Source organism: Panthera pardus, unplaced genomic scaffold, assembly GCF_024362965.1.
Source record: "Panthera pardus isolate Hobbes unplaced genomic scaffold, ASM2436296v1 HiC_scaffold_22, whole genome shotgun sequence".
Lineage (NCBI taxonomy): Eukaryota > Metazoa > Chordata > Mammalia > Carnivora > Felidae > Panthera > Panthera pardus.
In genome coordinates this window covers 5,688,263-5,715,208 of record NW_026526788.1, presented here as the reverse complement: position 1 = coordinate 5,715,208, position 26,946 = coordinate 5,688,263, and the positions used below count along the sequence as shown (strand labels likewise).

General features: G+C 49.4%; 2 long non-coding RNA genes across 2 annotated transcripts in view; both read left to right on the top strand.

The window, feature by feature from the left end:
- The window catches only part of LOC128779098 (uncharacterized), a 36,356-nt gene extending 28,968 nt beyond the window's left edge, over positions 1 to 7,388 (top strand). Inside the window, exon 4 of the long non-coding RNA XR_008425037.1 lies at positions 337 to 7,388. This is a non-coding gene — a long non-coding RNA (uncharacterized LOC128779098). The remainder of the gene's footprint in view (positions 1 to 336) is intronic.
- A 3,157-nt stretch (positions 7,389 to 10,545) lies between these two features.
- Positions 10,546 to 25,552, top strand: LOC109248888 (uncharacterized). The gene is made up of 4 exons (XR_002072305.2): positions 10,546 to 10,655; positions 10,965 to 11,152; positions 21,935 to 23,386; positions 25,048 to 25,552. It is a non-coding gene; the product is annotated as an uncharacterized LOC109248888 (long non-coding RNA).
- The last annotated feature ends 1,394 nt before the right edge of the window (positions 25,553 to 26,946 follow it).

The following is a 26,946-nucleotide window of genomic DNA, read 5'->3' as shown; positions in this document are numbered from 1 at the left end:
AGGGACAGAGAGAGAGGGAGACACAGAATCCGAAGCAGGCTCCAGGCGCTGAGCTGTCAGCACAGAGCCCGACGTGGGGTTTGAACCCACGAACCATGAGATCGTGACCCGAGTTGAAGTTACATGCTTACCCGACTGAGCCACCCAAATGCCCCAGAGTAAAGTAAAAGTTTTAATTTCAGTGGCATGGACAGTGTTGTGTCCTCCTTGAGGTATTTAACAAATTTGGTGTGGCCACATTTGAGCTGGGATACCCTGCTGGTCATGGGGGCATTGGCTTCGCCAGCGTGGGAACAGCTGTTTTTTTACCTTCCCCCCCCCCCCCCCCATTTGCAGATGGAGAAACCGAGGTGGCTCCAAATCAGCTTTCTGCTGCTGCTTCGGGATCTGATACCAGCTTGGACGGTGGCCATGGTAACCTGTGTTTCCCCAGCTCTCCAGGGGTTTATGTTCAGCGAGTGATGATGTGTCCTACTAACAGCAGGCTCTGGCTTAAAGTCCTACCTGCATAACTTCTGGAACCCAAGCCCTCCCTTTCCCTGGAAGGTAAGGGTCCCAGGAGGGTTCAAAGGGTCCCCTTGGTGGGAGATAGTTTTGCACACAGCTGCCGCTCTGGAGTCCTTTGCTCCTGTCCTGCTGGTGAAGGGACCTCGAGATTCACCACTGCCACTCTGATGTCTCTCTTGCTGTCTTCCTCCACGGTCCCATGCCACTTGATGGGAAGAGGGGGCAGCCCCCTCCCCCAAGAGTAACGGCTTATACTCAGCGACCAAACGTAGGTAATTCTTACACTTTCCTCAGGATTACAAGCCCACGTTTCACTTACTCCCTTTCTTTCAATGTCCCCTGTGCCTCAAGACTTTAGAACAAAGTCCAGGGGATATGTGGAAAGACAACATGTATGGAAGCACCCAGCATTGCGCCCGAAATTGTCCCTCCCCCCTGACAATTGGCCCCCGTCTCTACATTAAGCTCAAGCACTTCACCAGGGCCTCGATGGAGAATGGGGGTGAGGGCTGGTTGGATGTGGCCTCTGCCGTCTCTTTGCGGTGGTGGTTTCTCTATGGCAGAATTGAACATGTGCCCCATTATTCCTGGATAAGCATGCGTCCCATTTTTCCTGGACGAGCATGCGTCCCATTATTTCTGGATGAGCATGCGTCCCATTATTCCTGGATGAGCATGCGTCCCATTATTCCTGGATGAGCATGCGTCCCATTATTCCTAGATGAGTTGGAGTTCCTCCATCCTCTGCTGAACAGGCTTGGGTGTCCTTTGACACATATTTGATACCGGGAGTGCCATTACAGAAACAAACCCCAAGGGACATGGGAGTAGAGGTGTAGAGAGGTATCTGGTGAAACAAATGTCAGCTCTCAGTCAGACTCACCCGATGTGGCAGACAGCCCCTGAACGGCCCCCAGAAAGTCCCACCTCCTGGTTGTCACGCCTCTGTGTATTTCCCTCCCATGATGAATGGGGCTGACCTGTGTGACCGAAAGAATATTATGGGAATGACCGAGCGTGACCTCTGAAGCTGGGTCTTGGAAGACATTGAGGCTTCTTCCGCCTTGTTCTCTTGGATAAGTCCCTCTGGGAAGCCAGCTGTCAACTGCTGAGGCCACTGGTGGACAGATCTACGGACGGGTGTGAGGAACAAGTTCTACTGCTGGCAACGACCCGCCAGCGTGTGACAGCAGAGCCATCTTAGAAGGAGACCCTCCCACCCCAGTGAAGCAGTCAGAGGACTATAGCCTCTGCTGACATTTTAACGACAATCTCAGGAGAGACACTAAACCGGAACCATCCAGCTAATTCACTCTTGGATTCCTGACCCACAGAAACTGCAACATAAGAAATGCCATTGCTGTTTTAAGCGGCTACGCGTAGGCTAATTTGTTACACAGCAGCAGATGCCTAATACATCCGCCGTAGGTCACAGGGACTTGGGAGTCAGTCCGGACTCAGGTATAGGTCACACTTCCCGGAGTTTTCATGCAGCACTGCTGCCTATCTGCCTGTTTCTCCCCGTGCTGCCTCTGTTGACGCGCAGGCTCTAACGGGGGCACTTGGTCCCTTACGTGCCTGCGACTTGCTTCATGGCGGGAGTCCAGGCTTGGAGCTTCACTTCACACTGGCGCAGTGTGGAAGCTGGAATACTCGCTCACGACGGCCCTCGGACTGTGAATAGACACGAAGGGCGATGCTGAGTCAGGCAGCAGGCTGGCAGGAGGGCACACGTCAGCGGGCCGGCTTCCAGAGCCCCGGCTTGCCGCGCTCCCAGCCGCCGCCTCCCGAAGCTTCACCTCCCATGGTGATTCCGCATGGCAGTCACCTCCGATGCACACAGAGCCTGGTCCCACAGGCATGTATGAGAGACTGAGAACTCTGAATTTCAAACCAGAGAAGTCCGGGGTTGCCACATTTTGCCCCGACTCAGCAGAGCCACCCTATGCTAGAAACCCTACTCGAAGAGCTTGGAGCGCACAGTGCTTGGCACATATTCAGCCAACGAGTAACTGAGGGGCCGCGCTCTGACACCCTCTGTCCTGTTCAGAGAACCTCGGGGAGGGGATGGCACCGTGGGGCTCACACTTCCAGAGGGACATGGGAACGTTGGAGCAGGCGTGGGCGTGAATGGTGAGGCTGGTGGCACGTGAGGGCTCTCACTCTGCAGGGGAGGCCCGCAGGCACGTCGTAGTCTGGAAATCGTCCAAGGGCCCTCTTGTGCCCACTCAGGATCTAAGGTCTGCGAAGGGCGGGAGGGTCTTTGTGAGACACCTGTCATGAAGAAAGATGTGTCATAGATGCTGAGGCACAACCACGGCCCTTGGGGAGGAGATGAGCTGCCTGGTCCAGGAGTCGCCCGGTCCCGGCCAGATGGGGAGGATGAGGGTAGGAAGACCAGTCGGCAGACTAGTCCGGTCGGTGGACCACACTCCGTGAAGTCCTTCGGAGGCTGCAGTCTTGTGCGTCCCCCATGAGGAACATCAATGGGTTGGGTGCAGGGAAGTCCTGCCCTCGGATGTCCTGCCCACGGCCTCCTGGTGTGTGGCCTGCCTATGCCTGATACCAACGCCGTGTTGGCCTTGACTGACGGTCCCTGGTTCTTCAGTGCTTTTGCGGACAGCAGGGAAAACACATGTCCCCTCTGAAGAGTGGATGAGTCACCAGCCCCAGGGAACGTGGCATATTCTCTCTGTCACTGAGTCTGTGAACCAGGCCCAGGGTCTCCCTTCCTCTGCTGTTTTTAATTAGGGAAACAGAGCAGCCCTTGATGGTGGGGACCCACGGAGGGGATGCCTCGGGCAGCGGGGTTGCGGAGGGGCCGGAGGGCCGTGGCTTCTGCTCGATGCCCAGCCTCCAGCCCTCTGTCTCCAGGACCCCTCCTGGGTGGCCAGTGTCCACGTCTCCTGCCCCCTTTGAGCCAGGATCCTAGTGATAAATCTGTTCCCCCCCCCCCCCCCCACCGTCAGCAACAGAACAAATGCGTTCTCTCCAGCCTGCTGCTCACTCTCAGGGACCAGAGCCTCCCCAAACCCAACCAGCTCATTCATGTGGACAACGTCCAGGCTGGTGGGAACCGGAGAAGCTGGCGTCTCCCCCTCTCCCTGCGCTCCCACGCCCCTCCGTGCTTTCCCTTGAAGTCCCAAATGGGGGCACAAGCACATTCTTTCCTGGGGCAGCCGCTCTGCTAACTTCTAGCACGTGCTCTGAGCTCATAAAATCCGAGCAAAGTGAAGAAAATGCAGGCGTCAGGCCTGCGGGGACCCGAAGCTCTGGGGACCCCTGGTTTGCTTTTTTCCTTTCCGTGTGCGTCGGATGAGCCGGCTCATCTTGCAGAGCCTTGGCCAGCCCTGGCTCTTCCGTAAAGGAAGGTAGAACCTTAAAGCGGTGGCCGGGGGTCCCCTCAGGCTGGGAAAATATTTAAAGCTGGGGGCGGCGGGGACAGGCCGCTGTCCCGGGCGCTCCAAGAGAAATGCAGATTACTGAGCCAAACGTGAGAGCAGGTGCACATTCGTCATCCAAGCAAAGCTCTGAACACAACGGTGAAATCAAGTCGGGGCTGGGTCCCGCCGCCGCACTGAAGGCTGGAGAGGAATTATTCTGGAACTGGGAGCCTGCTCTTTCCCCGGCTGGCGGCAGGAACCTGCGGTCCGTGGCTGAAGTTGCTCTGTCTAGATGCCCCCCACTCAGTGGCCAGTTTCTTTCCACAGTGGGCACTGGTTCCCCTTGTTGTGAAAATAGCCCCTCTTCTGACTTCACTGGGCAGGAGTCCATTCACATGAGGCGATCTTTCTGTCTTGTGGGCACCCCCCTGCCGCTGCCCGTTCACCCTTGACCTCGCCCCTTCCTCCAAAGTCACAATTAGAGGTGGGAAAAATAATCGACAGACGTGAAAACGATAGGCTTAGCAGGAGCCTGAGGAATCGGTAGGGAAAGACCGAATTTAGTTTGCTTTTACGTTGGAATGATCGTTCATTTTCTTGGTTCAAAAATCAACACTCGAAAAAGCTAGACTTCTACCCTTGCTCCCTTCAACCCAACCCAAGTGAACACTGATGGTAGTTTCTTGGGCATTTTTATCATGCCTCTGTGTGTGTGTGTGTGTGTGTGTGTGTGTGCATGCACACGAGCATTTTCTTTTTCTTTCCTCCTTTCACAGATAGGGAAGTACAGGGGCGCCAGGGTGGCTCAGTCGGTGAAGCGTCCTACTTCGGCTCAGGTCATGATCTCACGGCTCGTGAGTTCGAGCCCCACTTTGGGCTCTGTGCCGACAGCTCGGAGCCTGGAGGCTGCTTCGGATTCTGTGTCTCCCTCTCTCTCTGCCCCTCCGCCTCTCACACTGTCTCTCTCTCTCAAAAATAAATAAACATTAAAAAAAATTTTTTTTAAAGAAAAGGAAATACAAATGGTCATAAAAGAACGGGAAGGACCCACCATCTCACTTAGGAAAAGTGCAAATTGGACCGACAGCAGAATACCTTTGTGACAAGGCTGACAAAAGCATTCTACGCAAATGGGTTTGGACTTTGTTCTCCTCACTTAATTGTATATCTTGGAGATCTTTCAAATCAGTGCCTAAAGAGTGTCTCCATTCATTTTTACAGCTTTTATAGTGTCCTATTTATGGACACACCATAAATTTGTTTAACTAGTTTCCCACTGATGGACCCTTGGGTTGCTTCCAAGGTTTGGCTACTACAAACAGAGCCACCCAGGACATTTCCTGTATGTGCAGGTACGTCTGTGGGACGAATTCCGGCAAGTAGGACTGTTGGGTCACAAGTGAGTGTGCTTATGATATTTACAAGGCTTTCCGGATACTCTGAGTGGGGTTGTGCGATAGACGCAGCCCCTGGGAATCGAGGAGAGACCTCTTTCCCCGCAGCCTTGCTGCAGAGACATCTCAATGCAGTTTTAATTTGCATTTTCTCTCATTAAAGTGGACCTGAGCTTCATTCCGTTCTCTGAGGAGCCGTTGCCTTTCCTTTTCTATGAGCTGCCTCTGCACCCGTAGCCTTTGCCCATCTAAACAAAAATTGCTTTGTTGGCTTGATCTTTTTCCTTAACTATTTTCTAGGAGCTCCTTTTATGTTAAGGAAAGATTAGCTCTCTGTGACAGGGCTTGCAAATATTTACCCCATGTTCTTGTCTTTTGATTTTGCTTATGTTGTGTGTGTATGTATACGTTTTTTAAAAATTAGGTGGTAGAATACTGCAATGTCTTTTTATTTTTTAACGGATTCTGATAAAAGAGAACCATACTCCAAGGTTCTAGAGGAATTTGACGTGTTTTCTTCTAAGTACTTTTATATCTTTGTGCTTTTATATCTAAGTACTTTATATCTTTGATCCCTTTTTAAAATTTTTTTAATGTTTGTTATTTATTATTGAGAGAGAGAGAGAGAGAGAGCACAAGCAGGGGAGGGTTAGGGAGAGGGAGACACAGAATCTGAAGCAGGCTCCAGGCTCCAAGCTGTCAGCACAAAGCCCAATGTGGGCCTGGAACTCACGAACCACATGATCATGACCTGAGCCCATATCGGACGCTTAATTGACTGAGCCGCCCAGGCAGCCCTCTTTGATCCCTTTAGAGTTGATGCTGTGGCAAAATATGAGGTATGATACGGTATCCTTAACTCTTTTTCAATCATCTTGACATCATTTATTGGCCTATTCCCCAATGATTAGGCGTGTCGACTTTGTAATTTACCGAATTTCGGACCAGAACCGGGTCGATTTATAGTTTACTCCATTGACTGGGCTGTCCATTGGCAGGTACAGTGCTGTTGTCATTATTGAGCCTCTGTGATGCACTTTGATACATGGGATGGTTGTTTCTTCTCATTCCTTCCCTTTTCCCCCTTTGCTCTGTTTTCTTTTCCTTTTTCTTTTCCTGGCCCTTCTTGTTTGCTTCATTTGCCATATGAATTTTAGAATCTGCTTATTTAGTTTAAAAAAAGTTGATACTTATATCGAAATCACATTGTTTATTAATTAACATAATTGATATGATAGTGTTAATTGTCACGGGGTTCTTGACATGATTGCGAATTTTCCTCTGTTAGAACATGGCGTGTGTTGCATTGGTGCTACTCTTCTTTTGCATTTCTTTATCTTTCTTTTCTTTTTTTTTTGAGAGAGCAAGAGAGAGAGAGAGAGAGACAGAGCGAGCTCGTGAGTTGAAGAGGGGCAGAGAGAGAGGGAGATCGAGAATCTCAAGCAGGTTCCGTGCCCAGGGAGGAGACTGATGTGAGGCTTGATCTCATGACCTCGGGATCGTGACTTGAGCCAAAATCGAGAGTCGGATGCTTAACCGACTGAGTCAGCCATATGCCCCTTCTTTTAATTTCTTAAAGGTTTTTCTCTGAGACATTTTGCCTGAATCTTAAGTTTTTTGCAGATATTTTGTTGTGTTGCTATTGAAAAAAAAATCTCTTGAAGGATATGCCATTTTCCTCTCCACCTGATTGCTATTTGTATATCTAAGTATTGCTGTCATCCAGTATGTTAGTTGTATACCGGGCTATGTTAATGAACTTGTTTGTAGTTGTTTTTGCCAGAAAGCCTTTAATTAATTAATTAATTAATTAAATGCTTATTTATTTATTTGGAGAGAGAAAGCCCACACGAGCAGGGAAGGCAGAGAGAGAATCCCAGACAGGTTCCATGCTGTCAGTGCAGAGCCTGACCCGGGGCTCAATCCCATAAACTGTGAGGTCATGACCGGAGCTAAAATCAAGGGTCGGACACTTAACCGACTGAGCCACCCAGGTGCTCCAGGAAGACTTTAATTTAAAGAATAACAATGTGGTTTGGGAAATTATCCCAAATGGATATTTCAGCAATGACAAGAAGGCGGCCACCAGGGGGTTTGGGGAAGTTCATGGTTGGGGTGGGAGGGCTGAAGAGTGTACCTCCTGAGATCTACTGAACTGCCTTCAGTAAAGTGGAACTGGGGGCCGGAATCCAATTTCGGAAGCTTCATTTTGGACCGAGATTTAGAAGGTGTAACAGCTGAGCCAGTTCCGTGAAGAAAAATCTGTGCTGAACTTGCACGTGGTTGTGCTCCTTTGAGCCCCAGAGCACAGAAGGAAAATGCCCAAGACCGACGGCAGTGAGGAGCAAGGTTCTTGCTGGCTCCCAAACCCAGAAAACTGCAGGGACACTGGCCATCTAGGGTCGTGGATCCTTAGCTTTCGGGGACACTCACCAGAGCCCATCGGTGGAAGGATCTCAGAACACAGAGGAGGGAACAGAGATCCAGCACTCCTCTGCTCCTTTGGAGACGGAAGGCAGATGGAATTAACAGGTGACCTATGACCCCGTGAGGGACATTACCACTCTCTGTTCTGTCTCGGTTGGGGTCTAAGGCAGACCCAGCCCCGACACCCTGATGCCTTTGGGGTCTCCCATATAGTTTATCCAGACAAGGACTTGGAGCTCGGGAGCCTTTTAGGGAACAAAGTTTATCTTCCTCTTCACCTCACCCACCCCAGGTAAGAGGAGGGGTAGGAGCTGTTAGTAAGTCCTGTGCATTATGCTTGGTGCTGTCTGTATGCCATTTTATTCACTCTCCTACATAGTCCTCTGAAGCATTCTCTCTGCTTCAAGGGCGAAAGAATGAAGGGCCAGAGGGGCAGTTAGCTTGCCTAAGGCCATTCAGCAGGCAAGTGGTCGATGCAGGGTCCAGGGAGCAGAACAGAAGCAGAGCCCTCCCTCCTGCCCCCACCCCCTCCACCCTTGCTTTAATAAAAACAGCTCGGCCTTCACCTACTTGGCTCCCATTACATTTTGATTTGAAGGGTGAATTCTACCGTGAAAGAGCCTGTGTTCTCCAGACAGGTCCATTCTGTTGTTTCTCATCTCCCGCCATTTTGAATTAGCGGCACCTCCCCACCCCTAGCCCTGCCCCCACCCCACCCCTGCTACTGCTGCCGCCTCTGCTAGTGGATCTGAGGGGTCCCAGCCCACTCTCTCTCTCTCTCAAAAATAAGTAAAGATTAAAAAAAAATTTAGAAAAAAAAATAAAATTGAGTTGAATGCAATGTTGATGGGTGACGCCAGTACCATTATTCTGATCACCGTTCCTAATAAAAATCATACGGAATTAAATAATCAGCCTAGGTCCAACACCATCCTTGAGCAAACTCAACGTTGTGAGACAGGGAAAATGGCCATCTAGAGAGAGGAGGTCATTCATTCTACATTCCTTGCAAAGATAAAGGCAAATCTTTGTTCTGCTGTGCTCTGCTCTTCCTGGTGGTTGCGAGTGGTTACAGCTTGTGAGGACCGTGTGTCCTGGGCAGAATTCCCTGGCAGGATGGCTGTATTTCGTGATCAGCACCTGGGCTGTGTGTGGGCAGGCAGGTGTGCTCAGAACCAGGGGTCCTCGCGTGGTACCCTGTACTCTTGTCGTGGACCAGGGGATGCAAGGACCTTCCATCAGGCTTGATGAGAACAAGCTCAAACTTCTGGGGGCAGTGGTGCCACTAAATGGCCAATGCAATATCATCTGTGGCCCAGAGCTGGGGAAGAGGTGTGTTCTATTAACAAACATCTAGATATCGGTGTAAGCATTTTACAAATATTCGTTTACCTAATCTTCATCTGGATTAGGGTTCTCACTTTATTATTCCTGTTTCCATACACGAAAACGAGGCACGGAGTTCAGTAATCAGAACGAGGCCACACAGCCAATCTGCCGCAGGGCTGGAATGGGGGTCCGGGCTCGTTCAGATCCCGAGGCTAACGTGCACTCACTGTTCGTGAAGCATCTCTCACGTGCCCTGGGCCTGGATGTGGAGATCAGAATCCAATCTGACATGCCCCTTCCTTCTAGTAGCTTAGAGCCAGTGAGGAGCTTACATTTTGAAAGAAGCTTTGCCCTGTAAGTTTCTCTGCCCCATCTCTGACGCTTCATTCCTCTGTACGTCAACCTGGCTCAGCGACAAGGATTACAAATACTAAAGGGATGTGATGGTTAATTTTACGTATGAACCAGGATAGGCTATGGTACCCCAATACTAGTTTAGATGTCACTGTGACGGTATTTTTTAGGTACAAATAACATTTAAATCAGTAGAGTTTGAAGAAGGCAGATGGCCCTTCGTAACATGGGTGGGCCTCATCTAATCAGTTGAAGGCCTTAAGAGAGAAAGACCTGAGGTTCCCAAGGAAGAAGGATTTCTACCTCAAGACTTGAGACTGCAAAAGTAACTCTTCACTGGGTCTTCAGTTTGCCAGTCTGCCCTGCAGATTTCAGACCTCCCAGCAGTCATGTGAGCCAGTTCCTTAAAATAAATCCTTCTCTCTCTCCACACACCCTATTGGTCTGTTCCTCTGGAGAACCCTGACTTATACAAGGGAAAAATTGTATTTATGAGCTTCAGTAATGAACTTCTTCGGCGGCAAATGGCTTCTGTTAAATAGGGGGCCAGAATGCAAGTGAAGGTGTCCGAGGACTATAGAATCCTCTGCAGAATTTTTTTTTTAATGTTTTAATTTATTTTTGAGAGAGAGAGAAAGAGAGAGACAGTACAAGTGGGGGAGGGGCAGAGAGATTGGGAGACAGAATCCGAAACAGACTCCAGGCCCTGAGCTGTCAGCACAGAGCCCGACACGGGGCTTGGAGCTCGTGAACCGCGAGATCACGACCTGAGCCAAAGTCATACGCTCAACCGACCGAGCCACCCAAGAGCCCCCTCTGCAGAATTTCTGCAATGCAGATACCTCTTCTATGATCCTTATGGCGTGTGAGTAATGACTTGAATCTGAGAATTCAGAAATTCTGATCCTGGTCCTGAGCTCGGATCTCTACATACTGGCGGTTGGTAGGTCGGAAAGGAAAACCACATCTCCAAGCACGAGGCACCTCCTTCCAGCAGGAGGCTTATCCATCCTACCATGTGCCACTGCTTCGAAGGTACGACAGAAAACATCTACCTCGTGCCAGGATCTGGGCTGGATGCGCGTGACGGTTCTGGCGACGGCTCTGAATGGTGGGTAAAGTGCTTCCAATTCGCTATTTGCGGGGAACCGTTTTCTGACGTGTCACGGCCAGGAGTTGGCAGTTACCCACTTTCCGGTGCAGCGACGGTGTCCCCACCTGCAGGGATGGTGAGCGCATCCAATCCCAGGGCTCTGATCAGGTGAGCAAGACACAGAAAGCGCTGCTTGGGGGGGCTGGCGTGGGGACCGGTTGACAAGCAGGGATACAAGGGAATGGCCGAGAGTACTCCCAGGGGCAAGAGTGCCTCTGAGGGACTCTGCTGGTGTCTGAGAGAGTCCCGGGAGGGAGGACTGCACGTGGCACCGGCCATGATTTACCCACCCCAATTAGCTGCAACAACAGCCCGTGCTGTGAAGCAAATCAAAGGGGGAAAAATAGCCTCTCCAGAATGGTGACAGATGTCTCATAGTGCCGCATTACAGTGAGAAGCACTTGGACCTTATTCTAGGTGAGAAGTCCAATGAAACCCAAACTTGTCCTCTGGACAAGGCTGCTGTGTAATATAGAGCTGCCCCTCAGTGAGTCTGGCTGTCTCTCCGGGCCCCTCGCCAAGCCTCAGAAGCACCTTAACTTGAAGCCCTGCTGATTCCAAGCACCGCCTTCTGTTCTGGGCAAGCCTTGGCCAGGAAAAGTCAGGTAGGGACCCATTCGTGAAGCAAGCCTACCACGTGCGACTGCAGCTGGGCTCCCGGAGTTCGTGGAGAGGAGTATGTTGAGCAGAGTTGAAATGGACCGGTTGTCCCCAGCTGCATCTCAGCTGTGTTAGTGCTAGAGTCAGGGTGTGGGGCTGCCTTGGGGCCACTCGCCACCCACAGTGTTGTTTCTTTGGGAAAATGCACTCCCAAGTATCTCTGTTGGTTAGTGGGTTGACTGGCCGATTAATTGATGGATTCATTCATTCATTCGGTCAGTCACTGCCTGCCCTACGCCAGGAAGTAACCAGGGATGCCATGGCTGTTCTTTTGATATGAACAGCAACAGTGTGGAATGCCTGGGTGCGGGGGTAGGGGAGGAGCCTGCCCCAGCCATCCATTTCCATATGTCATATCAGGAATCAAGAAGCAAAGGGCTAAGGGCAGGGGCGATTCCTCATCTGCCTGCCATGTGATGTGGGCTGCTCATCCAAAAACCACGTCTTCTCACGTCAGAGAAAAGTTGGGTTTCCCTGACTCAGTTGGATGAACCTGTGAGCCACTTTGAGGGCAGGGCTGTGTCTCAGGTATTTTGGTATCCTCAGATGCCTCCCACAGAGGGAGGGCCGACCAGGTCAGTCAATACGCGCCTGATACAGTGAAACCAACTTCGGCTGTCCCAAAGCCCTTTCTTTTGTTGGGTTCTAAGTGGTAAAGAAAGTCTTGGCTTGGATAGAGTCTTGGCTGTCACTGGGGTTTTGTGATTGTGTGTTCGAGGGATATGCGTTCCAATGGATGGAGAGCTTTCCAAAGCACAAGTGATTCCTATGGGAGGGGCTCGATCCCTGAACCCACCTTGGCCTAGACAAGTCTGAGAGGCTGGAGAGGGAGGCCAATTATGGTCTTTGGGAAATTCTTAAGGTCAGCACCAACCCCCATGTGAGAAAAGGTAGGATTTCCAACAGGATGTCTGCTTAGGCTGTGGTGTTGACAGTTCAGGCATGTGGGTGACAGTAAAGAGAAGGCTACTCACTCTTGTCCTCTTCCAACAACTTCTGCTATCCATGGTGGCCTCACATTCATCTCTCTTGTCTCAGAAGAACTTCCGGGGCTGATGACACCTAGCACTTCTAGAAGGATCTTGTCAAGTAATCTCATCATACATGTAATTCATTTTGGCCAAGCTAGCTAGGGCGATCAGCACCCTTATGTCAGAGTCACTCTGTTCTAATTATCTTGTCAAAGGGACTTCTTTGCTTCCCCTCTCAGATGCCTCTACCTTTGTCAAACCTTAGTGACAAAACTTGGGCCATAGGCTCAGGTGTGGTCTTCCAAGCACAGGGGACAGAGGGAACAGGCAGGATTCTACTTACCCAGAGTCCCTTTGTGAAGGCAAGGGCACTTAATTTTGTTGGTCATTATAACAAAAATGATGTTAGCTAGCATTCATGGCCCGACATGGTGCTGAACACTTTCCACGCATTATCTCACGGGATTCTCCCAGCACCTCAACAAGAGACTCTGTTTTCCTCCCATCTTTACCGATGAAGGAAACTGAGGTTTCAAGAAGTTCAGGGAGCACACCTGAGGTCCTGTCTCAGGTCAGGCTCCCAGAAGCAGACCCCGAGATGAGGACTCACAGGCAGGTGATGTGTTAGGGAAGTGATTCCTGGAGAAATCTGCTGAGAGAGCAGCTGGACCGGGAAGCGAGCCAAGCAGGGGCCATCTCCGAGAAGTCCCTGGGCTGATGGGTTCCACCTAATCCCACGGGCTGGGCTGGGTTCGTGGGTGTGCACCCTGTGCCCTTGTGGGGCCCCGTGCTCAGGAGGGCCCTGTGCTTGGGCTGAGGTGCTGCTGTTGCTGTCTTTGGAACAAGGGACTTGCATTTTCATCTTTCACTGAGCCCTACAGACTCTGCCCATGGGATTTCCAAAGTGCAGGCCCCTCGGGGCTGTTCCCACTGGAGGCCTGGGGATGCGGGCTTTAATCCTGTCATCAGCCATCGGTCATTGGGTAAGGGCAGCTCCTTAACCATTCCCACGTTTTCCTGGTTCCTTCTGTAGGCAGGCAAAGCTGTCTAATGGCCTATGGGCAGTGCTCTGAAAAAGAGCCGCAGGTAATGGCTGTTGGAACAGGAAGGGTCCCGACGGAATGGCAGGAAGGGTCCCGAAGGAATGGCAGGATTCAAACTCAGGGCCACGGTTCTTAATCACTCTTCCTTTGAGAGGTCACAGGGTGGCTTCGGTTCTGCCATGAGCCCCCGTGTCCTCCAGCCCCACCTTTCCTTCTCTGTTCCTCCTGCTTCCGGTCATGGGTAGGAGGGAGAGTGAAAGAATGGGAAGTGGAGGTTGGCCGTGTGCCAGCTGCTGGGAACGCCGCGATTTACCTTTCCTGCAGACAACTATTCTGGTCTGGGTGGGCCACCCGGGAACCCGCAGGGGCCAGGCTGGAATAGCGTCGATGTGCTAATTCAGCCTTCCCTTCGCTGGCGCAGTCCTCAAAGTTTTCTACCAAAATATCAAATCTATGTAGTTTTCTGCTTTGCCATCTGTGCGTTTTTATTTTTATTTATGTTTATTTCTTTATTTTTTTGAGAGAGAGCGAGCAGGGGAGGGGCAGAAGGAGAGAGCAAGAGAATCTCAGGCAGGCTCCACGCCCAGGGCGGACCCCGATTTGGGGCTCGATCCCGCGAACCGTGAGATCATGACCCGAGCTGAAATCCAAAACTGGACACTTAACTGATTGAGCCCCCCAGGCACCCCTCCTGTGCATTTTTCAAGATGCAATTCCCATGGCTTTGGATCTTTGTACTAAGCTCCTCACAATGTGCATTTTAAAGAGATTTTCTTTAGCTTAAAAATGATATTTAACAACCCACTTGTCCCTTGGCAGGCTGTGTTTGTGACTGTGTAGACACATCTCCTCTATCTCTATAAGTCTCTGCCTAAATAGGATTAGTTTAGCGGGTCTGCCCAGAACTTTCCGTCCTATGTTAGGTTGTGGAAGCCTTGACTGCAGAAGCCCTCTTTCAAATCACATTCATGCAGCCATTCCCAGAAACTTTGGTAGGAAAAAAGGCACGCAGGCATACAAAATGATCCCCGGAATTGGCTTGCGTTGGCATGCATTTGCAGATGATGGGCCCTAAGTCCTAAGAGCAGGGACTGCCCTTTTCAAAAAAAAAAAAAAATCATTCCTCCTACATGCCCAGGGGCTGTAGTGCAAGAGGCACATTCAGTAAATATACTAAATATAAATAAGCTGTAAGCAGGAGGGTGAACTTGCTTTCTGATCGGTGCTACCTGCAATGTTCTGGAAGTGTTTAGACGTCTCCTGTGTACCTGTACCGCCTTTTGAAAAAATGTCCTTTTTGGCCCACTGTGCACCAGCTCTTTAAAAGATCTTGACTTGGAAACTTTGGCTGTTAGTCCCTGGGTTGCCGTCCTCACAAGGGGACCCTGCATGGGAGAAGGGTGTTAGCCAGGGACTCTTCTAGAATGCACCACCAGTGAAGTCACCATCCTTTCTTCCCTTTATCTCCATTGTCCTAACGACTTGTTACCTTGTCCTCTTCTCTTCCTCTTAGTATATTTGCAGTGTGCTTATCCCGTATTTCAATTAGGTCAGATTCATTGGCCTGGGAGAGGTGGGGTGCTCCTTCTGATGGAGGCACACATCTCAGGCCAACCGGCTAGAAACCAATAAGCAAACCACTGCCAAACCTTTGTCTTCTTCGCATGGGAAACCAGCAGAAACAGGTTCTTTTTGTTATTTCCACAAAACGTACATCCCCAAAGCACGCAGAGAAGCACACGCTGGATTGTAGCATCATCGTTTACTCAAGATGCCGTACAAAAGCCGAAAGAGGAAGGAGTGGACGTTGGGCCATCAAAGCCAAACGGGAGGAATCTTCGAAGGAGGAAGAGGCTAAGCATGGAGGCGGAGGCCGCGATGAGAAGGCCATTATTGGTGTCTTCAGCAAGTCCTGAGCTCAGACATCCTTGTTTATGCCTCCGATGTGCCAGTGACCCCACCTCCTACCATAGCTTGTCTCGGGAGGGAAAGAAACCGGCCAAGAGAGCCAATTTCAGAGAGTTCTCTGGGGAAGGAGGGAATGAGTGAGAATCAGGCGTGTGTGGGCGCTGGGGATGCTTAGGTGCAGCCGATCTGGAGCCCCCTTTCTGAACTCATCCCGCCCACTCCCCAATTTCTACTCCTTGTGCCATGCTGTGCAGGATAGAGGTCCCATCTGGGAGGGAGTGTCTGGGACTACCGAAGAGTTACATTATGGTGCAAGGCTTCCAAAGGACCCTCCACACTCCCCCCTTCCAGCATGAGAATGGCTCACTGAAAGGAGATCAGCATTTATACCCAATTGGGTAATTTACTAATGCTTGTTAGTTTCATATCCTAGGAAACTTTCACTTGCCACCTCAATGAGGACAGTCACAGGCCATTGCCCAAAAAACTATCCCCAGTGAAAAACTACAGACATGGCCCCCAGGACCCCAGAACCCAGTATAGACTTGCATCCATCATTCTCTCTTTCTGTCTCTGTGTCTCTGTCTGTGTCTCTGTCTCTCTCTCTCGTCTGCCACTTCACTGTGGCTCACTGTTTTACTCTCTCCCACCCACATAACCTCAGAAACTGCAGTTGAAAAGTTTCCATTTTAATTCTGATATTACGAGCCTATGTATTTTGCAACTCTGAATTTTTAGACCGAGACATGGTACTTTCTATTAGACGTCTGATACTTTTTTTTTTCTTTCGCCTAATGGACCAAGATGGCTGCAAATATGATACACAGAGTTTAATTAACTCTGCATTTGTTCAAAAGTCAGGGTAACTGTGAAAAGCTATTTTAATGGGTAGAGCCCACTATCATTTAAGGTCATAAACTTGAGCCTTTGAAAAAATAATGAATCAGATAGGTTCATACCAGTACTGCCTTTTAAGGCACCTTCTTATATTACCAGAATCTTCTGATAATGAGAAAATTAAACGGGATGCACCGTGACACTTTTTACAGCAGCCTCTCCTCGTCGTTACCTGTCATAAGGTCCTTGTCTAATTCGAAGGAGCAGAGGAGGGACTTCCTCTAGGTTGTATTGATTGGCGTTAGTGTGTTTCCAGCTGTCTGATTTGGACCACTATCTAGACTTCACCAGTGATGCCGTGGAGTGTTCCTATTGAAGATTTAAGAGAAATAGTTTTCTTTCCACCAACATCAGCTCTCTCTAGCCACTGGATTTTGCACGGCTCCTTGGTGCATGCATACAAGTCACCTGGCTTAACAGGTGTTTGCTTTTTGGTGACTTTCTCACTCCTTTCTGGTGATTTCCCTGACAGAGCTTGGTTTCCCCTTCTCTCCCCATGTACAAGGGACATGAGCGCTTGTAGCTGAAAAACTCCGTCAGATATATTTGCATGAGTCCTTTTTTGTCTTTTAAGCTACAAGACTTCGATTTTTCTGCAGAATGCTTGCTTTGTTTTAAAGAACTTGACCACACATTGTGTAGGATGTTACTTGCTTGCTCCTGAGTGGTACAAGGCCCTCAGGGCCTGCCAACAAGACCAGCTGCATAGTTCGTAGGGTCCAGTGAAAAACGGGAGGGCAGGCCTCCTTGTTCAGTATGATCAAGAATTCCAGGTTGGTGACCGCCGAGCGTTGGGCCAAGAGCAGTGACCCCGTGCAGATCACATCCCCATGATCTGTCATTCCTACAGAAGTAACTTTTTACGACTAGCCCTGAACAGGATCTGTGACGGCCGGAGTTTGTTCCTTTGCTATGTTTAGCTTGTAAACCGAGTAAGCTCATCCTGTATCTCTCAGTGTTTTGAAAAGGTTCCACTGACTTCTGGCTTCCATCGTTGCTATAGAAAAGTCTATGTCAAGCTACCCCCACCCCCACCCCCCACCCCCCCAACTCTCTGCTCGTGGATTTTCCCGTTGGCAATTTTTCCTTAACCTGTGTCTAGTTTTGTCCATCTTGCTTTGAACCAGTTTTGCTTCCTGAATCTGATTTCCATCCTGCCCTAGAAAACTCTCAGCCCCTGTCTTTAAAATATCGCCTCTTGCTCCCGTCTTCCTGGAACTCCAGTGTGATACCTGCTAGAGCTTCCTGTTCATCTTCCATGTCTTCAACTTCTCTTTCATTTTGCAAATCTCTTTGTCTCTGTGTGCTGTACTCCAGGTGATCCCCTTCCAAACCATTTCCTGGGTCACAGTGCTCTCTTTAGCTGTCTAAGCTGATCTTTAAAACCCATTCGATACGTTTTTGTTTTTAATGATGCACATTTCATGTCTAGAAGTTATATTTGGTCATTTTTCAAATTTGGTTTTTAAAATGTTTTCATGTTTATTCGTGTTTTGAGAGAGAGAGAGAGAGAGAAAGCGTGCACGTGAGTGAGCAGGGGAGGGGCAGAGAGAGAGAGAGGGAGACACAGAATCCGAAGCAGGCTCCAGGCTCTGAGCTGTCAGTGCAGAGCCTGATTTGGGGCTCGAACCCGTGAACCGTGAGACCATGACCTGAGCCAAAGTCAGACATTTAACCGACTGAGCTGCCCAGGTGCCCCTGGGTCTTTTTTTTTTTTTTTTTTTTAATTTTAAATAGAGTCTGATTATTTGCTTATAATTTTGATCCTCCCTTTTACATTTTTAAATGCATTTAGGCATAATTTATAGCCTGTTCTGAGAGCTTCATTATCTGATGTTCTTGGGGGTTCCTGAGGTTCATTACTGCCTGCCATTGTTTGTTGGCTCTGGTTCTTCGTGCTCATGTCCCTTGAAGCATGTTGTAGTTTTTGATTGTGAACTTCCGTTTCAAAGAACGTTCACTATGGGAATCTTGTGTGGCCGAGGCTGGGGATCTGTTTCCATAGAGAAGTTTCTCATTTGCTTCAGCAAGTGCCCCTGTGATATTACTAGATTGGGACTCTTTTGATGCTATCTAATCAGCATGGACTTTCTAGAACATACAGGTGTGTCAGTTTAAACCCCAAGGCTGCGTGAAGCATGGCCTGTGGTTCTGAAGCTCAAGGTGACTTTGTTCCCCGCCAGGGCTCCCTCTGCACAGGCAGCCAAAGTGTCCACACCTGCTCCGGTGTTCAGCCCGCTTTGGCCTCAGGGATTTCCTTTACTGATCTCAGCTGTGCTTTTAAAACCGTGTGTGTTATTTTTGTACAGCATATCTAGGTATTTTGTGGCCGGAGGTTTTTCAGATTCTCCTCCATGATAATGCCACAAATGATAGTTTCTGTCATTCCGAATTTCTGAGCCCAGAAAAAAGCTTTCTCACCATGATTACATATTTTGAGATCTCCCCAAACGTTAGAGACGGATGGTGGTGATGGCTGCACAGCATCGTGAATGTACTTAATGCCACCAAAAAAAATTCATGGCAATTCTACTGCACCGATCAGAAGACATCCCTTATTTTTGTGTGCAGCTTTTCATTTGGATGGGGTTTTGGTTTTGTTCTGCAGAGAAAACAGCTAACGCACTCTTTGCTAAAAAGGACTAGAGTGCACAAATGGTTGGATTTATTTAGTACCAAAATGTGAGATTAAAAAAAAAAAACCCTTAGGAATTTGAGGACACTGGGAGGGTGGCTCAGCACTGAAAAGAAAGCTGCGGGAGAAAGGCGTCTCAGTTCTCTCCGCCATCCATGCTCTCTGGCTTTGAGTAACGCAAGCATTCCTTTCTCTTGCTGTTGGGTTTCTCGAGCCTCAGAGATCTGTTTTACCAGAAAAATGAGAAAGTCTTCGCCCAAGGAAGCATCAGTGTAGTGAAGTCGAATTACTGTAAAGGTTTCACGGCTGAGTCAGTGGGAGGGCGGCCAGTGATCACTTCCTGTCTCACCCAGAGGAGGGAGCTGCCCCGGAAAGGGACGTTGATGCTGGACCAACTTTAGGTGCTTCCTTTATTTCCTCAGGGACCAGCAGGACACTCTCTTTCTCTGCATGGAAGGCTCTGATATCCAGATGGGGAAAATCTAACTCCGTGGACCAGGAAGGAAAGCCATTCATTCGTTCATCACTCCTACCTCTTATTAGAGTGAAGTAAGAGCTTTATGGGAAATGTAGGCAGGAAACTTTCACTATGACTACATATGTGTATTTAATAATTTTTTTTTTTTTTGGATTGAGAATCTTAATTACTCTGAATGCAAAACACTCAATAATGTCCTTTGTCTTTGTTGTTGTTACTGTTCTGTGAACATGTTTTTAGAAAAAACCCGGTGCCGTGACATGACCTTTGCTGATGAGGCAATGCTGGGTCCATTTGTTCATTCTTTTTTTTTTTCTTTCAAATAACATTTGTCCCACATTATATATTAGGGATGTGTACTGGTGCTGAGGGGCTCAAAGGATAAATAATAGTCTCTGTCCTTAAGAGTCTCTGTCTGATGCCTTGCGGAAAGGCCAGCCCACATACAGAAAGAAAATGCTAAACAGAACACAATTCATCTTCAAAGGATCTAATTAAAGAATCAGAGCGAATATTTCCATAACTTTTTTTATTGTGATAAAATATACAGAACGCAAATTTACCACTTTAACCATTTTTTAAGTGGCATTAAGGACGTTCCCACCGTGGGCAACCATCAACTACCATCCGTCTCCAGAACTTTCTTATCTTCCCAACTGAAAGTCTGTCCCCATGAAACGCTAACTCCCCATTTCCACGCCTCACCCACCAGCCTCTGGCAGCCACCGGTCTCCTTTCTGTCTCTATGAATTTGACTCCTCTCAGGAGCTCGTAGAAGTGGAATCTTACAGCGTTTGTCGTTTGGGGTCTGGCTTCTCCATTACTTTTTTAATGGAAGGAAATATGACTTGCTGAAAAGAAAATGTCAGCCTTGTCCCTGACTGACTCACCACTTGGCTTGGCCCAGAGTAAGACGGTCAACTTTAGCGTGCTCAGCTCTCCGATAACGCGACCGTTTTAGTATCTTTTCTTGAAGACCCCATCACAGTGTTGTGATATTAGTCCATTCGAGTTGATCGACATTATTATAGCCTTAAGAGGCTGCCACTCCCTGGAAACATGTTCCAGCCTCCCCCCCTCAGGGGGTGGTGGAGTGAGGTAAGCAGCTTGCAGGTGGGACCAGCCCCGCTGGCTTCCACGGGCTGCGTGTCTCACAGGCGCTTCACGTTTGAGCACGTAGCGAGCCCTGCTAGTCCCTGAGCCCGGAGGCCTGCCAGAAACCCAGACCCCGAGGACTCCCCTCCAGACGTGTGCTCTGAGCCGGGCTGTCTAAACTCTTTCCTCTGGAACCAATCAGACACTCGCCGAAGGGGCCATATCTCACCAACTGCTTTTGAGTCATGTGTCATATTTGAGATCTGCCCTGGGTTGGGAGCTGAAACATTTTGGCTTGTCTCCACTGGAGTCGGGGCGAGGCCTGAAGTCACGAGGAAGGCTGGCTCAGGTTTCCCACTGTGTTTCTGGGGCACGTGGATATGCAGCTGAAATGTTGTACCTTATGCAGCAAGGGTGGTCTGCCGAGTACGAGTCGACACGGCGGCTCAGCTTCTTGGGGTTCGTCTCTTCCTTCCAGCAGAGCATAAGGTCCACGAGGGCTGAGCTGATCACCGCCGGCTCCTCAGTGCCTTCCAGGGAGTCTGGAACAAAGGGTGACTGTGTCCTACAAACTGGAGGAGGTATCTGTTGTCAGGCTAGGGAGTGCGCCAACGTACGGAAAGTTACGTTGTCAGAAACAAGAAAAGGATGCCGCTGATAAATGCACTCGTGCTACTTAACCAAGAAATATTCCCAATGATTGCGGTTCTTTAAAAAACTAGAATGGAGGCAAAAAAATGCTTTTCTTTAAAAAAAAAATTTAATACAGTGTTTTATCCTAAAATAACATTATTTAAAAAAAAGTTTTTTAAATGTTTATTTATTTTTGAGAGAAGGGGAGAGAGACAGAGTGTGAAGGAGGGGCAGAGAGAGAAAGAGAGACACAGAATCCGCAGCGGGCTCCAGGCTCTGAGCTGTCAGCCCGGAGCCCGAAGCGGGGCTCAAACTCATGAACCGTGAGATCGTGCCCTGAGCCGAAGCCGGATGCCCAACCAACTGAGCCACCCAGGTGCCCCCTAAAATAACATTATCGATTACCTTTTTTCTTACCAGATTTCACAGAAGCTTCTGGAGGTACCAGTGAAACACTTAGAACTGAAAGAGGAAATGACTTACTTGCGTTTTCAGGATACAAATATCCTGGTTTTCTAGGATGGTTAAACGCTAACACTGCCAGTGAGAATGTGATGCAACGTTGGTGAAGCAACTGCCATGTAACATTGTCTCGCGTAGGATTTTATTAGAAAAAAAGAAAAGAAAGCTGAGGTCTTGGAAAATATTAGAAAAGTATCTCTCTGCAGGGCTTACCACATAAGCACGTTGTTCTCATTCCCCAGTGGCTATGGTTGGTTTGGACCGGACAGTTCCGCCTTTGTCTCCAGGGTTTGGGCCTCGCTTCTGGTTTTTGACCACCCGCCAGCCATGCTGTCCTCATGGAAGTCATGCAGGGAGAGCTGACGTGGTCTGAGCTGACTCCTCCGGGGCCTTGCACAGATGTGAGGTCTATCACCAGCACGCCGCTCGCTCACGGAGGGTGCCGGGAAGCTGTGCGGGCGGGCAGAGCAGTGGCTAACGGATAGCCCAAGAACTGAGCCTTCCTCTAAGGTACCCCCACCCCCCGGAAGGTCAGCAAAGACCCCTCGAATGTTTTTTCTCCTTGCTTCTCTCCCCTTATTTGTGTGGTATACATCTCTTTTTAGCTTGCAGGGACCACGCCTAAACAAAGGAGCCAAAGATACACCCCAAATCGAAGCCACATCCCGTGTTCCCCAAAGATGACGGCTTTTCTGTTCCCCGCAGCTCATTACGAGGGCCCCTCACCGGACAATGAATCTCTCTGGGCCACCCAGCCACGCAGGGGATAAGACAGCTTCTGAAATACAGAATATTTTTGGAGCTCTGATCCCGACTCCCACATCCGCAGCCCCTTTTGGACTAGACAGCCTCCTCCTCGGATTCTCGGTGGCTCATCACATCCCTCCATCTGTGACCAGAAACGGGCCGGGGGAACGAGTAGACAAGAAGGCCGTCGCCGACCAGGCCCACGGCTTCCCAGACGGAAAGCGGTTGGAAGCACAGCGGTTTGCGTATCAGCCGTCGCAGAGCAGGGGCTGAGGCAGGCGATGGAGGAAGACGGGAGGTGAAGCTGGCATCAGAGCCTTCCCTGGTGGAGCGATTCCCGAAGACACTGCTGATGAACTGCAGCCTGTCTGGGAGCCCCCCGCCCCCTGGGACCCCCGCCCCCTCCTCTTCTGTGCAGAGAAAGGTAGCCGGGGAGCTGTCGCATGGCTGGGGTGCCGTCTGCCCTGACCCCTATCGTTTTGCCTCTTGGCTTGGGTCCCAGGCCCCACGGTGGGCCGGGGGCTGGCTAAGGCCACAGATGAGCTGAGTAGCTACACGGTATGGCTTGGGAGCATTTCAGCATGGCGGGAAGGGAGCGTGCTTTGCAGGCGAATGGCCCCAGCGTCCTGGCCCAGCCCTCTTTCCTTTGAAATCCAACTGCATTCTGGCACTTTGCATTACTTAGGGTAACACGGGCAGCAGTAACAAAGAACCCCTCCGATTTCACAGCCTTAGCACTGATATTTACGTCCAGTTCAGGACAGTGGGTGACCGTCCTCAGGCGGCGATTCAGGAGCCCAGGCTCGCCGACCCCTAGGGCCTTGGAGATCTCCGCGCGGAGGGTGAGAGAAAGCGCAGGTTACATTAGCCTCAAACGACACACCTCACTTCTACTCACATTTCATTGTCGGGAGGATGGGGAAACGTAATCCGTAATCCGAGGGAGAACTTCGTGCTGTGGCCGGGAGGGTGCCAGTGTCGCTGTCACAATAATGGGGTAAACTTTCAAAGCTTCGATTTCCTCATCTGTAAACAGAGACGTGGAACCAACAGCCGAGAGTTACCAGGAAGACGAGAGCTGATGTCTGCGATGCGACTCAGCCAGTGCCTGACGTGGATCGGGGGCTGTGATTACAGCCAGAGGGACAGGGGCTGTCTCATCAGCTGGAGCCGGGGCGATCCAAGCTCATGCCCACGTGTCCATCCTGTGCTTCTGCAGAAAGAGGTTTCTTACGTGAGACTGTTATGCAACGTGCGTGCTGGATCGTGGTTAATATGGGAATGCTGGTCTCCGTCATGATGATTATTAGGTAACGTGCATTACGTACTGTGATTATGTTGTAAATGCAAGTGAACCGCTCACTCTAACAAACGTCCCATGGTCTAAAATTCCGGGGGCATCGATGCAAGCTTTGGACTATTTTCCCATTGTTTGCTATCTTTGAAAAGGCCTTTGTTATCAAAGCGGCAGAGATCATTGCAAAAATTGCCAACACACAGATGGCTCCAAAGTGGAACTTAAAAGCCTTCTCCCCACACTCGGTGCCCCCTCTCTTACCGTTGTTGGATAAGCAACTATCGTTAACGCTTTCGGTAAATCCTTCCAGAAACACTCTACGTTTATACACAAGCATATTTAAGTCCTCTCCTTTTGCACAAAAGCAAATCGTGCTAACGTGTTATTCCGCAACTCCTTTCTCTTTTTCTCTGCTTCCGCATCTGCTCTAACTCAATAGTATTCCATCGTGGAATGAGCCACAGTTTCTTTAACCGGAGATGAGAGGTTTAGTGTGAAGTAAAAAGGCATCAAACCCCTCTTTTCTCCGTGTGAGTGGATGGCTCACTCCCCATGCTGACCTCCCCACCAGATTTCAGGTGTCCTCTGAAATCCCAGTCCCATCTGGGTGCACCCAGGGTCCTCGTGCCTCCTACCGGGGCATCCCCTCAACATCCCAGGATGTGAATGGCTGTGGTTCAAAAAACGAGGATAAGGGCCTGGGGGTGGAGTAAGCTGTCAAAAGTCTTCAGGAACTCCTTCCTTGTGCCCGTAGCCTCTAGCTGGCTCAAAAAGGTAAAACGCTCTTTCTTGTCCCCTCCGGGGCATGGGGTACACTTGGTTCAACTTCAGAGATCCCAGAGACTGGTGATCCGAAAAGGAATCCTATACTGTTGCTCAGGTCATTTGGATGAAGACTTCTTAATGTAGGGAGAAAACCAAGTGGTCCTTGCAACTTTGCGGGTTTTCACTGGGCATTTGGAGATCTCGCTGGTTCCGTGTTCAGTGAGGCTACGAAAATGATTCTGTGCACACATCACTTGTCCGAGCCATGGGAACCCAACCGGCTTCGGCCCTAGAAGACTATTTTCCAGTTTTCAAACGTTCAAAGGTGTGCCACCTTCTGATTTCCTTTTTTCCATCTCTGCAGACGGCAAAGCCTTGGAGTCACAGGTTGGGTGTGTTTATATTCTTTGGAATAAACACATCACAACAAATAAACTCCTTTAAAAAAAAAAATGCATGATCGTTGCCCCACCGCACCTTGGCAATTGCTGCCCAAGTGACTCGTAAATCTTTTCGAGGGAGATGCATTCCTTCGGACAATTTAGAAGGAGATTTGTGCTATAAGAAAACAGCCTCTGTTGATTCTCCTGCATCAGCACAGGATGATATTTTTGGCCACAGTGATCCTCACGGAATGTTTTTTGCTTTTTCTGGAAAGCAGATAAATGCCTCCCTTCCCAATTACCACTGAGGATAAGTAGTAAAGAGTCAGGGAGCGTCCAGGGACTCCTGCTCTAGCAGATGTAGAGGTCTTTTTATTGCCTTCAGTGCACTGGGCCAGGCTCACATTAGTCCTATTTTTAGCCTTTCGGACTGACTCGGTGAATCTGGCCTCCTTTTTCAACGGATCATATTAACGAACTGCAGATGGGGCCCTAATTGATTCTTTTCTATCACAATTATTTGCAGGCAAATGTCCTCAACGTCTCCTTGGTGAATAGTCACCTAGTTTCTGAAAGCCCTGCTCGGTCTGGGAACAGGTTTTCTCTTTGGTTTGGACACCAGAGGAGAGACTATCCTAGACGGATTCACTGAAGCGCTTGGATGCATACGAGGCATCTCTGGCGGGTGTGTTGAGGGTCTGGAATCTCGGCGGTTCTGCGTTCGGTTACACGGAGAGGTTGGCACCTCGCATCTCGGTGGACCAGGCAAGGGCCGCATTACCGGATGACGTTTAGAAGCATTTCCCCCACCGATTAGCACGCTCACGAGCTCCATTAGTCCAGCAGCCTGCCCAAGTGAGTCCTCTCCTCCCCGCCACACCTGGAGGTAGGTCGATCCCCGAAGGCATTTTTATTTTATATTCCACAGACTTTTCCTTAAAAGGCTCTCAATTTACCCTTTGGTTCCATGTGAATTCTGGGACCATTCTCCTCCGTGTGACCAAACGCTGGCAGCGGGTTGGGGGGTTAGCACTGTGTTCTTTTTTTTTTTTTTTTTTTTAAGTTTATTTATTTATTTATTTATTGAGAGAGAGCGAGCAGGGGAGGGGCAGAGGCGGCGGGGGGATTGGGGGGAGAGAGAGAATCCCAAGCAGGCTCCACACTGTCAGCGCAGAGCCCGATGCGGGGCTCGAACCCACGAACCGTGAGATCGTGACTTGAGCCGAAACCAAGAGTCGGATGCTTAACTGACTGAGCCACCCAGGCGCCCCTAGCATTGTGTTCCAATATAAACGGGGGCGTGAGTTTGCACGCACAACAGTGCAAGGTGCTGTCCGTCCACACCGAGGGAAGCCACAGATGGCACTGACACAATTGCTGCTGAGTCAGGCGGGGCACTTACTCAACCGACTGGTGCAGAGAACCATAGGGAGTGATGAAGGACAAAACTTCATCCCTGTTCATACTCCAGACAAACATCGGTCTGTTTTCCGGTGAGTTACAATCGATCAGTCAGTCAACAAACCAAGAAATGATGTCATGGATGTTTTCTAAGACGCCAGACGCCGTGTTAAGTGCGTTCCGTCCTGACTCCATAGCAGCCCCTGTGCAAGAACGTGGTGACTTACACGTTCCCATGGCAGCCCTAGAAGCTCTGTGCTGTTTTCGTCCCCACCTCACAGATGAGGAGACAGCCTCACAGAAAGCACCGATCGGGGCTCATCAAGCAGACAGCCGGATTTATCCAGCTCGGGGCTTCATCCAGAGCACCAGTGTTTCCTCCGTCACACGGAGGGTCTTGCTGTCACCCAGAATGCACATGGTCACATCCGTTCCGTGTCGGATGCTTTAAACCAGGAGACAATTTATGTGTTGATCTAGTTAAACGTATAATTTGAAAGCCAAAGCTTCTATATAAAACATCATAGCCTCATTTTCAGGTCTGACAACTTTTACTATATTATTATCTGCCCTTTGGGTTATTTGAGCGCCTGTCCATCATGGAAATCACAGAGCTACCTTATTTTATGTTCAGGCACTGACATACGACATTATTTTAGTTTCAGGTACACATAATGATTCGATATTTGTATGCATTGCGAAACGATCACCGCAATAAACCTAACTCACATCTTTCACCACACATAATTACAGAGGTTTCTTTTTTTTTTTTTTTTCTTGTGATGATGGGAACTTTTAAGATTTATTCCCTTAACAACTTTCAAATATGCAGTACAGTGTTATTAACTGTAGTCACCATGCTGTACCTGACATCCCCGGGACTTAGAATAATTTTAACTTTCGGAATTAAGGACTCACGTTGCCCAACTACGTTCTGGGCCGTCCCCCAAAAGGGCCAAACCCCAGCCGTCTTACGGTTCACTTGACCTTTTTGAACGTCTCCAAGCTGACGGATTTGACAAAG